General features: G+C 40.8%; 1 long non-coding RNA gene across 1 annotated transcript; it reads left to right on the top strand.

The window, feature by feature from the left end:
- Positions 1 to 8364: 8364 nt before the first annotated feature.
- On the top strand, positions 8365 to 8920 carry LOC105354956 (uncharacterized). Its single transcript, XR_909460.3, has 2 exons — positions 8365 to 8677; positions 8820 to 8920. It is a non-coding gene; the product is annotated as an uncharacterized LOC105354956 (long non-coding RNA).
- Positions 8921 to 11142: the final 2222 nt, after the last annotated feature.

Below are 11142 nucleotides of genomic sequence, written 5' to 3'. Positions count from 1 at the left end.
TCACCTTAAAAATTATTATTATTATTTTTTATTTTTTTTAATCAAAATAGATCCACTAAAAAAACAGGACACGCACCCCGTTGGAAGATTTTTTTTTTTTTTCAAAATTAGCAAAAAACTAATTTGGTTTGGAAAAATGTCTTTCCAATATTTCCTATTTTAAGAAAAATAATTTCTAGTCCGTAAGATGCTTTCTTAACCTAAAACTTCGCTGCTATTAAAAACCCTTCTTGATAAGATTATTTTCTTTCAAGACAGAAAATAAGACATGTTTTCCTTGAATAAGAATCTTTTTACTTTCTACAGATTACGTTTTTGCCGTCTGGTAAGAGTCGAAGATGGAAAATGGAAATACGTAGCAATTAAGAAACTTAAAAAGTAAAACCTTTGGGAAAATTATAAATAAAAACTAAGCACAAAGGGTGAATAGGATGCTCAGAGCTGTTACTGTCCAAAATAAATACACATTGCTATTCAAATAACCAAAATGTACACAAAATATCAGTCTTTTTATAATGCCTTCACTCATAGGTAATGTAACAGCATTCATTTAAGAAATCAATAAGGACGAAATGCAAGATTAAAATTTTGGCTTTTACCTTGCAGTATAAGCCAATTCATATTCTATCTGTGTGGTTTGAAGCTCAAACAGTTTCCATCCCTGATGTAAAACAGCCTCAGAGATTTTATGTTTGTGAAAATGCTGCCTGGTTTTATTACAAATCAGTCTCCATTGTGTTTCCTCTGTTTGCCATTAGCAATAGATCATTTCTTTCGCATGAGCTCTGCCTTTAAAGGTGGGTAACAAAAGAAAAAAAAAAAGAGAAGAGATTGCTGTGGAGGGTGGAGGTTGATAAAGACAACAGGCACAGGTTTGTCACCTCATGAGAATAAATGGATATTGCTCTTGGATCATCTTAATGCATCATAAACTCTCCCATTCTCCCACTTTCCCTCCTCTTTTCTTTCAGCCTGTCTCCCTCCGGTTTTATTTGAAAGGTGCATGCTTCAGAGGTTTGACTAATATTCCCAACTGGCTGTCAGATCTCATATGGTGTAAGCGTATTATTATTAGTATTATTTCTTATCCTCTTTGTCTCACAGCGTCCAATCATTGGGTTTTGCTAAATGGAAAAAGCGGTGCCTCAGAGAGGTGTTGCATCATCATCCCATGAGGAGTAAAAAAAAAAAAAAAACAGGAGAAAAAAACAATTATGTCAAAATACAATATCTAGAAGTTTACCAACCCTGGTCTCCCCACCACCAATAATTCTTTATCCAACTTTACACAGGGAATTTAACTTCTGTGTGGAAAAAAAAAAAAAAAAGTGTCACAATAAACTTTGAAAATCCATAGAAAGCCACTAAAATTGCTTTAAAGAAAATTAGTTCCCTTAAGGATTTCAGGATGATAATTGAAGCCTGAATGATGGGAGTTCCAGCCCCTAAATTCCTATACTTGGATTTGGACTCCTGAATAGAAGACAGTTCTCCCTTTCTACATCACAGTTCATCTTTCCCGGTTTAGCTCATTCTTTTAGAGCGATTATGCTTCTTTTTTTAAAAAGCGCACCCTGTTCTGTGTCCTGATTGGCTAAAGAGCCTGTCAATCAATCTCCTCTGTGCCATGTCTCCTGTACAGAAACACGGAACTCTTCAGATTTACAGAAATCTTTGATCGCGATCAATATCTTTGTTTTCATTAAAAGATCCTGGAACTAATTTCTAAGTTTGAACTTTGAGAATGTAAACAAGAAAAAAGTGTGAAAATGTTCATGTCTGTCTGAGAAAAGTGTATAAAGAGTGCAGTGAGGAGTTTTACTGCCTGTAAGCATACTCCAATCACAGGTTATTTTTAGAACGTAAGTTCTGCAATAAACGAGGGAACTCTGTACTGATGCGTAGCTGCAGCAGAAGACATAGAAATGTGTTTTTTTCATTGTTACAGGATGAGAAACAGACGTGTAGGACACGGCTGCTCAGTTTTAGCGCAAACTGTGAGACGTGTGAGGAGCTGCAGCTCTCAAAGTCTATGACGGGAGATGATCCATTATGTATTTGCTTATCTTTTTAATGTATCAGCATATTTTTTCCTGACTTCTTGTCTTTGAAAACCACAGAGAGAGTTATTTGGTCATTTTCAATTTCATAAACAGTGTTTATTTATTTCACTAAAAGGATCATGAGGTAATAAAACTTTATTATAGGGCTTTACAATACAAGAAAGACAAAAGAAGTTTAAAGTTTTAAAGTGTCAGATAAATGCATCTAGACATTAAAGAAAAACACAATTATAAACAACAAACCACAACAAGAATCAAGTTTCTCATGCACATAAGAAGAAGGAGGTAACAATTTCAAGACAAAGAGAAAAAGTTCATTAGGGGGTGTCGTATAATGATCCGTTTGGTGGATTCTAAGTTCAAACAGTATCCCTTATCAGCTCAGGACAGTGTGTCGTAAAACCACCTCATCCTTGCTGGGGATGGAAGCAGATGAAGAAACACAACTGTTTTCAGATAAGGTCAATCTGAGTTAACATTAAAACATACATGAACTTAAAAGGATCACAAATACAAAGAGTTCAATAGGAAAATACTAAAATGAACTAACAAACTGACTATGCTATACTGGCATCACTGCCCTTAGACCCCCCTTCGCGGTAAGGAAAAACTCCCAAAAAAAACGGATTCCGGAAAAAACAAAGAAACCTCTGGGGTGCCCACATGAAGGAGGGATCCTCCCCCAGGACGGACAGGCGATTTACCAGAACTCTTAGAGAAGAATTAACTTATCTAAATCTACAACTACATATATATATAAAAGTCCAGCAGACGAGCTTCATCCAGCCGTGGTTGTGGGGACAGTCAAGGGCGCGAGTCGAGCCGGAGACAGGAACCACAGGAGCAGACAGGAGCAGGAGCAGAGACGAGGTACTCGGTCAGGTACAGAGCAGAGACGAGCCAGAGATGAGCCAGAGGCAGGATCCACAGCCAGGTGTAGGAGCGGGAGCGAAGGCGAGGTAAACGGTCAGGAACTGGAGCACGGATGAGCCAACAGGAGTCTGGAAGCACTCCCACTCCCCAGGAGGGGAGAGGAAAAGAGGGACAATACATGAATCGCACTGTACCAGACAGAGGCATGGAGAACTAAATGATGAATAATGATCAAGAATAGAGGAGAGGAAGGGTAGAAGTAGAAAAGAAAAGAGGACAGAACCCCAGTGCACCATAGTTACCCCAGCTTCAACTTCTAGCAGCCTTTTAAAAGAAATAGTTATTATTAAGTTTAATTTAAACAAATTAACATTAAGTTAAATAATCTCTAAATACTAACTAGCCTGACAATAGGCCTGTCCAAAGAGGAATGTTTTCAGTCTAACTTTGAATGTAGAAACTGAGTCGGCCTCTCTTACATGAGCTGGGAGTTTATTCCACAAGACAGGGGCTTGGTGGCTAAACGCTCTACCTCCGACCGTACTTTTACTAATTCTAGGAACCACAAGCAGTCCTGCATTTTGCGAGCGAAGTGTTCTCATTGGATGGTAAGGGACTATGAGGTCCTTAATATAGGACGGGGCCATTCCATGTAAGGCCTTATAGGTTAACAGGAGGATCTTGAACTTGATTCTAGAATCAACTGGGAGCCAATGGAGCGAAACCAACACAGGAGTGATGTGATCTCTTCTGCTAGTTGCTGCTAACAATCTTGCTGCTGCGTTCTGAACAAGCTGGATACTTCTTAAGGAACTCTTAGGACACGCTGCTAACAAGGAGTTACAGTAATCCAGCCTCAACGTAACAAATGCATGGATGAGTTTTTCAGCATCACTCTTAGAAAGTATATTTCTTATCTTAACAATATTCCGCAGGTGAAAAAAGGCAGTTCTACACGCCTGAGATATGTAAGCCTTAAATGATAAATCCTGGTCAAGTAAAACCCCAAGGTTTCTAACTGTGGAATTAGGGGCTATACTTATACCATCCAGGGAGACTATCTGAGCAGACAGAGTATCTCTGAGGTTTTTAGGACCAAGTATAATGACCTCAGTTTTTTCTGGGTTCAAGAGGAGGTAATTAATTGTCATCCAGGTCTCGATGTCACTGATGCAGGCGTTCAGTTTCTCTATCTGGTCATTCTGGTCAGGCTTCATGGATAAATACAACTGCGTATCGTCGGCATAACAATGAAAATTAATGCTGTGTTTCCTGATTATGTTTCCTAGGGGTAGCATATAAAGCGTAAACAGGATCTGTCCCAAGACTGAGCCCTGTGGGACTCCATAGTTGACTCGAGTGCACTGAGAGGAATGGCCATTTACATTAACGAACTGATACCTATCGGACAAATAGGATTTAAACCACTGGAGAGCAGATCCTCTGATCCCTATGTCCTGCTCTAATCTATGGAGTAAAATACTGTGGTCGATAGTGTCAAAGGCTGCACTGAGGTCCAACAGGACCAGAATAGAAAGTAGTCCCTTTTCTGAGGCCAATAACAAGTCATTAGAGACTCTAACTAGTGCAGTTTCCGTACTGTGGTGGGGTCTAAACCCCGACTGAAAGTCTTCAAAGTGGCTGTTGTCCTGTAGGTGGCAGTAAAGCTGCTTAACTACAACTCTTTCTAGGATTTTAGAAATAAAGGGGAGGTTTGATATTGGTCTATAGTTGGCCAAGATGCTAGGATCCAAACTGGGCTTTTTCAGAAGAGGTTTAACAACTGCATATTTAAAAGACTGTGGCACGTAACCCGTTTCCAGAGAGGCATTTATCATTGTTAATATGGGATCATTAATTATGGGAAAAGTTTCTTTAAAAAGTCTAGTGGGAATTGGGTCTAACAGACACGTTGAGGATTTGGAGGACGTACTAATTGATGTTATTTCCGCTTGATCCACAGCAGTGAAGCAGTCTAATGTTACAGAGGTTTCTATGGATGCCTCCATTTCTACCGCTTCAGCCTGTTCTGGGCTGATAGTAGGAATAACTTGATTTAACTTATGTCTAATATTTGAGATTTTACTATCGAAAAATGTAAGAAAATCATCAGAGCTGAGAGAAACAGGAACATGTGGTTCTACTGAGCTCTGACTGCGAGTTAATTTAGCAATAGTGCTAAAAAGAAATCTTGGGTTGTTTCCATTCTCTGATATTAAGGTTGAATAGTACTGGCTTCTAGCTCTACGCAGAGCTTTTTTATAATTTAATAGGCTATGTTTCCAGATATCCAGAGACTGCTCTGAACCGGAGCGGCGCCATTCTCTTTCCAACTTACGGGTTTCTTGTTTAAAAGAACGAGTTTCAGCGTTAAACCACGGTGCTACTAGGTTTTGTCTAACGAACTTAGGTTTCAAGGGGGCAACAACATCAAGTGTACTCCTGAGGGCTTGTAAGGCATCATTAACAAAGTGGTCATTTATACTAGGACTGATGCTATGGGAGCTGGACTCAGAGTATTTTCTCAGAATATCACTAAGTACTGGCTGAACTGTGTGTTTAAACTCAGACACAGAACGGTCAGTTAAGGTTCTTCTAAGCTGTTTCTTATTCACTGGGGCAGAAGGATGTTCCAGTGTAAACTGGAAGGTAATCAGAAAGTGATCAGAAATGATGGGGTTAAGAGGAAGGACACTCAGCTGGCTGATCTCTATCCCATGGGTTAGAACAAGATCCAGGGTGTGCTTATGACAGTGAGTGGGTTCATTCACACTTTGGGTGAAACCAACATCATCTAATAAAGCTGCAAAGGCCTTTCCTAGGCAGTCACTGGGGTCATCAACATGAATATTAAAATCCCCTAATATTATAATTTTATCAGAATGTAAGACAATAGTCGATAGGAAGTCAGAAAACTCAGTTAAAAATTCTGAATATGGGCCGGGGGGGCGATAAATAATTATGAGTAAAACAGGTTTTCAAGTTTTCCTGTTTGGGTGACTTAAACACAATATGATGCTTTCAAATGACTTATAAGCATTTTTAACTTTAGGGCTGAGAAGTAAGCTAGACTGTGATATTACTGCCAAACCACCTCCTTTCCCTGAAATCCTGGATTTCTGATAGTTAGCATAAGTGGGGGGGGCTGCTTCATTCAATCTCACATAGTCATCCTGTTGAAGCCAAGTTTCTGTTAAGGCTAAAAGACTAAGGTTGTTATCAATGATCAACTCATTGACTAAGAGGGACTTGGAGGAAATGGATCGAATGTTTAATAAACCGCATTTAATTACATCATAATTCTGCTTGTGAGTACTGCTGTCTGTCACTTTTAAGATTCTATGACGCGCTCCTTTCATTTGTCTTTCAGCACATAAGCTAAAGCTCGGACCTGCTTGACTTTCCCTGCATGGGTTTTGCACCGGCACTAACCCTAAGGGAGGCTCAGAGGAGCGTTTTACACTGCTGCTCTGCGCCCGGGTCTCGTCTCTGGATTGTCAGGTTAACAGACTAAGGCTAGCAGAAATGTTTCTAGAAAGAAGAGCGGCACCGTCCCGAGTGGGATGGACGCCGTCTCTCCGCATGAGACCGGGCTTCCCCCAAAACGCGCTCCAGTTATCCACAAAACCAACGCCGTTTTCTGGGCACCATCTAGAAAGCCAGCGGTTAAATGATGAAAAGCGGCTGTACATTACATCACTGACTAAGTTCGGCAGGGGACCAGAGAAAATTACAGTGTCGGACATCGTCTTAGCCAGTTTACACACCGAAGCTACGTTTAACTTAACCACCTCTGATTGTCTCCGTCGGGCATCATTACCGCCTGCGTGAATCACGACTCGACGGAACCTGGACTTACTCTGAGCTAACATCCTAAGGTTCCCCTCGATGTCACCAACTCTGGCCCCCGGATAACACCTGACTGTAGCCGCTGGGAGCTCCACGTTTCTAACTTCAGAAGAGCCTATAACCAGAGTTGAGTGTTCAGCGGGTGTGTCGCTGAGGGGGGAGAACCTATTACTAACGTGGAGTCTCGGGTGCTCTAAGTTTTTGCGTTTAGCACCATGTTTCCTCCCAACCGGTGCAAACCCCTGGCTGTCTCCCGGCTGTTGGGAGGGGGCTGGGGTGTTAGCTAAGTTAGCCCTGGTAGCGCGGCCCGCGCTACGAGTAACGACCTGGCTAGCAGGCTTAGCTTCCACTGTGCGGAGCCACGCTTCTAACTGCTCCAGCCTGGCCTCCAAGTCTAACACAAGACTACACTTAACACACCTACCGCTATCTTCACTAAAGGAGGCAGGATCATCACTAAACATATGGCACATGGGGCAGGAGAGAGGAGGAGAGGCGGAAAGAGTGGTGGTCATGCTAGGTTCTAAGCTAAGGCTAGCGGTGTTTAGGTAAAGAGAAGTGGTTTATTTAGCAAAAATAGAAAGTGAACAGCAAGCGGTTTAACAGTGGTGTATTCGCTAATAAAAGGTACTAGATGTGAATATTAACCCAGATAACCCTTAGAGTAAGAAATAGTTGTCAGGCTAATGCCAAACAAGAGGACAGCAGTCAGACACGACTAGTACTGGGAATAGCTCACCCGGAAATGACGTCACAGGAAACCTCAGCGTCTGTAGCAGTCTTGTTTTAAATAATACATTTTCCATCCAAATGTTTTCATCCAGATTCCATGGTTTTTCTTTCTCAATTCACGCATCTGCTCCTGGTCCGGCCCTTCTATCCAATTGTATAACCCACGAGTCAAAATAATATCTTGAGTGGCCCACGAGTCAAAATATTTGACCACCCTGCTCCAGAGTAACTATTTAACCCTTGTGCTATCTTAGATGACCCCACCCTTACATTGACGTGTTCCCCCTACCATGACAAAGGTGGATAAAGGTGGAAAGATTTCATGCAATCCATGGACACCAGTGAAGATCACAAATCATTGAAAAAAAAAAGTTCAGCGCACTGTCTAGTGGGTCTAGATGACCCAACTCCCAATGTTAAAGTGTCTAGGATAGTACAAGGTAGCGTGTTTGTGGACTGTGGAAGGAAGTCGGAGTGCCCAGAGAAAACCTGGGCATGCTTGGGGAGAACATGCAAACTCCACACAGAAAGGTCATTGAAGGGATTTGATCCATGAAGTGACACTGATATTATTGGACGTAAAAAAAAATTTGTATTTGTATCTTTTTTATTTTTGTTTAATTTAAAGATGTTCTGAGTATTGTGTAACGGGGTGATTCTTTTTTCCTACCTTTACAATTTGGTTTTTTAAATCTTTTTTGTTTTATTGATCCTGGTTGTGCAACCGAAAACTCCAAGGGCCCTTGAATGGCTCATGGCAAATCTGGTGATGAGTCACAGGTGTGTGTGTGATCAAGGCGGGTTGGAGTTTTTGATCCTTTAAAAAGGATGAACAGCTGGACTTGGAGCAGGAAAAAAGAGGCGCACCACAAGAGCTGCACAAGCAGTGTTGGAATACCAGCGATGGGAGCCACACGCGTGGTGTTTTGGAGCACCAGGACGGAGGCTGCACGTGTGGTGTTTTGCAGCAGCAGCAGCAGCAGCGGTTGTGGTGCTTGAAGCATGCCAGCCCCAGGAATTGGACATTGTAGAGTCTGGGCTCGGCCACATGACTGGGACAGCAAAGTGGAACCAGTGGACCATGGAACTGGAAAGTGGAGAGGGGACGCGACGAACAACAGCAGAGGGGTGTGGTTGCGACCCACCCCTCTTTCAGATAAGTAATTTACCCTCTCAGTTCAAATCCAAGTCAGCCCAAGATGAGATGTTTTCTGAACCCCTTCTAGTGGATTTTATTGCATGGGTTTTTACTGTTTTCATACTGGGTTTTATTTGGTTCTGTGTGTTTTTTTTATTTATTAGATGGGGTTTGGACTGCATGCTCCTCTAATCATCCTGGAGCATTTGGACTGCTGGAGGCCGGACACTATAGGACTGGACACAATAAACATTTTGAAAACTTGCATCTGGTTGTTCAGCTCCTTACACAGAATCTGATCCACTAGAATCTACCTCTGCCACAATTGCAGCTCCATAGCAACCAGAGGTTCTAGTTATCTAGTGTGTATACTTTTTCTTTGGTCTGAATATAAAGTTTCCCAGCTTTTCTTGGCAAAAAGTTTGCTCCACACTCCTCACCAACATCATCTTATCAGCTAAATCTCCCAAAAAACCACACCCACACATGTGATGGGAACAATATTCAAAAGAATATTCTGTCATTAAAAAAAAATAAGAGTTCAAAAATAACATAGCTATTATATTCCATACAATACTGGCTCCTAAAGCATTGGGTCATAATAAAAAAAAGAAAAAAAGGGAGGGGCAAAACCTTTTTTTTCATGTTTTCATGTGACCTTAAAATATCTATTTTCCTAATGAAAGCCCTTGAGCCTGCACATATGATTTAAGTCTTAAATTTGCAAGTAGGCCAGTGGGTGGGATTATCTTGTGACAAAACTGTATTTCCTGGTTAAGATGGCAGAAGAGACTGATATAGGAAGAGTCTATGTTGTTACTCTAAAACAGGGGTGTCAAACTCATTTTCCCCAAGGGCCACATCAGTATAGTGGCTGTCCTCAAAGGATCAGATATAACTTATACATGTAACTAAATGTAATGAAAAATAAATGTACCTACTCCTTAATGTTTAATAACTAATTATTTATTTATCATAACTTTTTAAAGTGACAATTACAGTTGCATGAAAAACATATGTTTGCTTGTTACTCTAGCATAAATCCTTGTAAATTTGATTCTGCCAGGTAAGGTTATATGGACAGTGTTTAAGCCCAATCTGATATTTCAAGTCAGATTCCCCCTAGATATGAATAAATACACACAATTTTTTTATTTTAAGAAATTAAAAACGTTTATGCTCTGGCGGCCCTGGGGGAGGATCCCTCCTTCATGTGGGCACCCCTGAGGTTTCTCCGTTTTTTCCGGAATCCGTTTTTTAGGCGTTTTTCCTTACCGCGAAGGAGGATCTAAGGGCAGGGATGCCAGTTTAACTTAGCCTGTTTGTTAGTTCAATTTAGTATTTTCCTATCGAACTCTATGTATTCATGATCCTTTTAATTTTATGTTTCACTTTTTCAATTACCGGTACGAAGCCCATCGAGATGACTGTTGTTGTGATTTTGGGCTATACAAATAAAATTGAATTGAAGTGAATTGAATTGAATTGAACATTAAATGACATGGTGGGCCACATTTGGCCCGCGGGTCTTGAGTTTGACACATGTGCTCTAAAACATTGCAAAGATAAACTAACATAACCTAACATAACAGTCAAAAGTTTGCATCTATCAATTATTTGTCCACCCATTTTTACTTTTTTAATTTTGAAGTAAGTAATACAGATAAAGTGTAGACTTGTTGATAATGCATGACTTGAAAGCATGCACTCTTCCGACCATTGAGTAAATAGTCATTTGGGCTAAAAGGTCAAAGCAGCTCATGGCATGACTCCATCCATCTAAAATGACAGCTGACCTGTGAACGGGGTTTTAGGGTTGTGGTGGATTAGTGAGATCAACAATTGTGTCACAAATATTCCTGCTCTACGGCTACATAAAATACAGTATTCTGCCTTCTGGACAAAGTGACAATCAAGCTGTCTGGACAGTTTTCAAGGATCAGGTTACCGTCAGTCCTTTCTCTTTACGTTTCATTAAGTCAGTGACATTTCCTAATGCAGACTTTTTTTTTTTTTTTTTTCTTTTTTTAACTTGTTCTGTCCAACAGCTGAGCAAACAGATTAGAGCTGAAGGCTTTTTGTGTTGGACAGGTTTTACTATCACAAAAAGAGGTTATATAGCTTCAAGAAACTAGAGTGTAGATTTGTATAAACCCCTTTTTGTCGTATTATTTTTTATTTATTTGTTACATTTAGTGTGTGTGGGGAGGGAGAGGGGAAGAATGTGAGGGGAGGGTGGAAGAGAGTAAAAGGAAGAAAGGTGAAAAGGTGGGGGATACAAGCACTGATTTGAATAAGTTATTATTTTAAGCTGTAACAATTATACCAGATCTGCTGGAAAGACGAATGTTACATCTTCTTCCTCTTTCGGCTTCTCCCATCAGGGGTCGCCACAGCGAACAAGTCGCATGGTAAACTTGGCAATGTTTTACACCGGATGCCCTTCCTGACGCAACCTTCTCAAACCGGGCTTGGGACCGGCACAGA

Source organism: Oryzias latipes, chromosome 10, assembly GCF_053564925.1.
Source record: "Oryzias latipes strain Hd-rR chromosome 10, Olatipes_Hd-rR_3.1".
Lineage (NCBI taxonomy): Eukaryota > Metazoa > Chordata > Actinopteri > Beloniformes > Adrianichthyidae > Oryzias > Oryzias latipes.
Note: the sequence above shows the minus strand (reverse complement) of the source record. Positions and strands in the feature narration are given on the sequence as shown.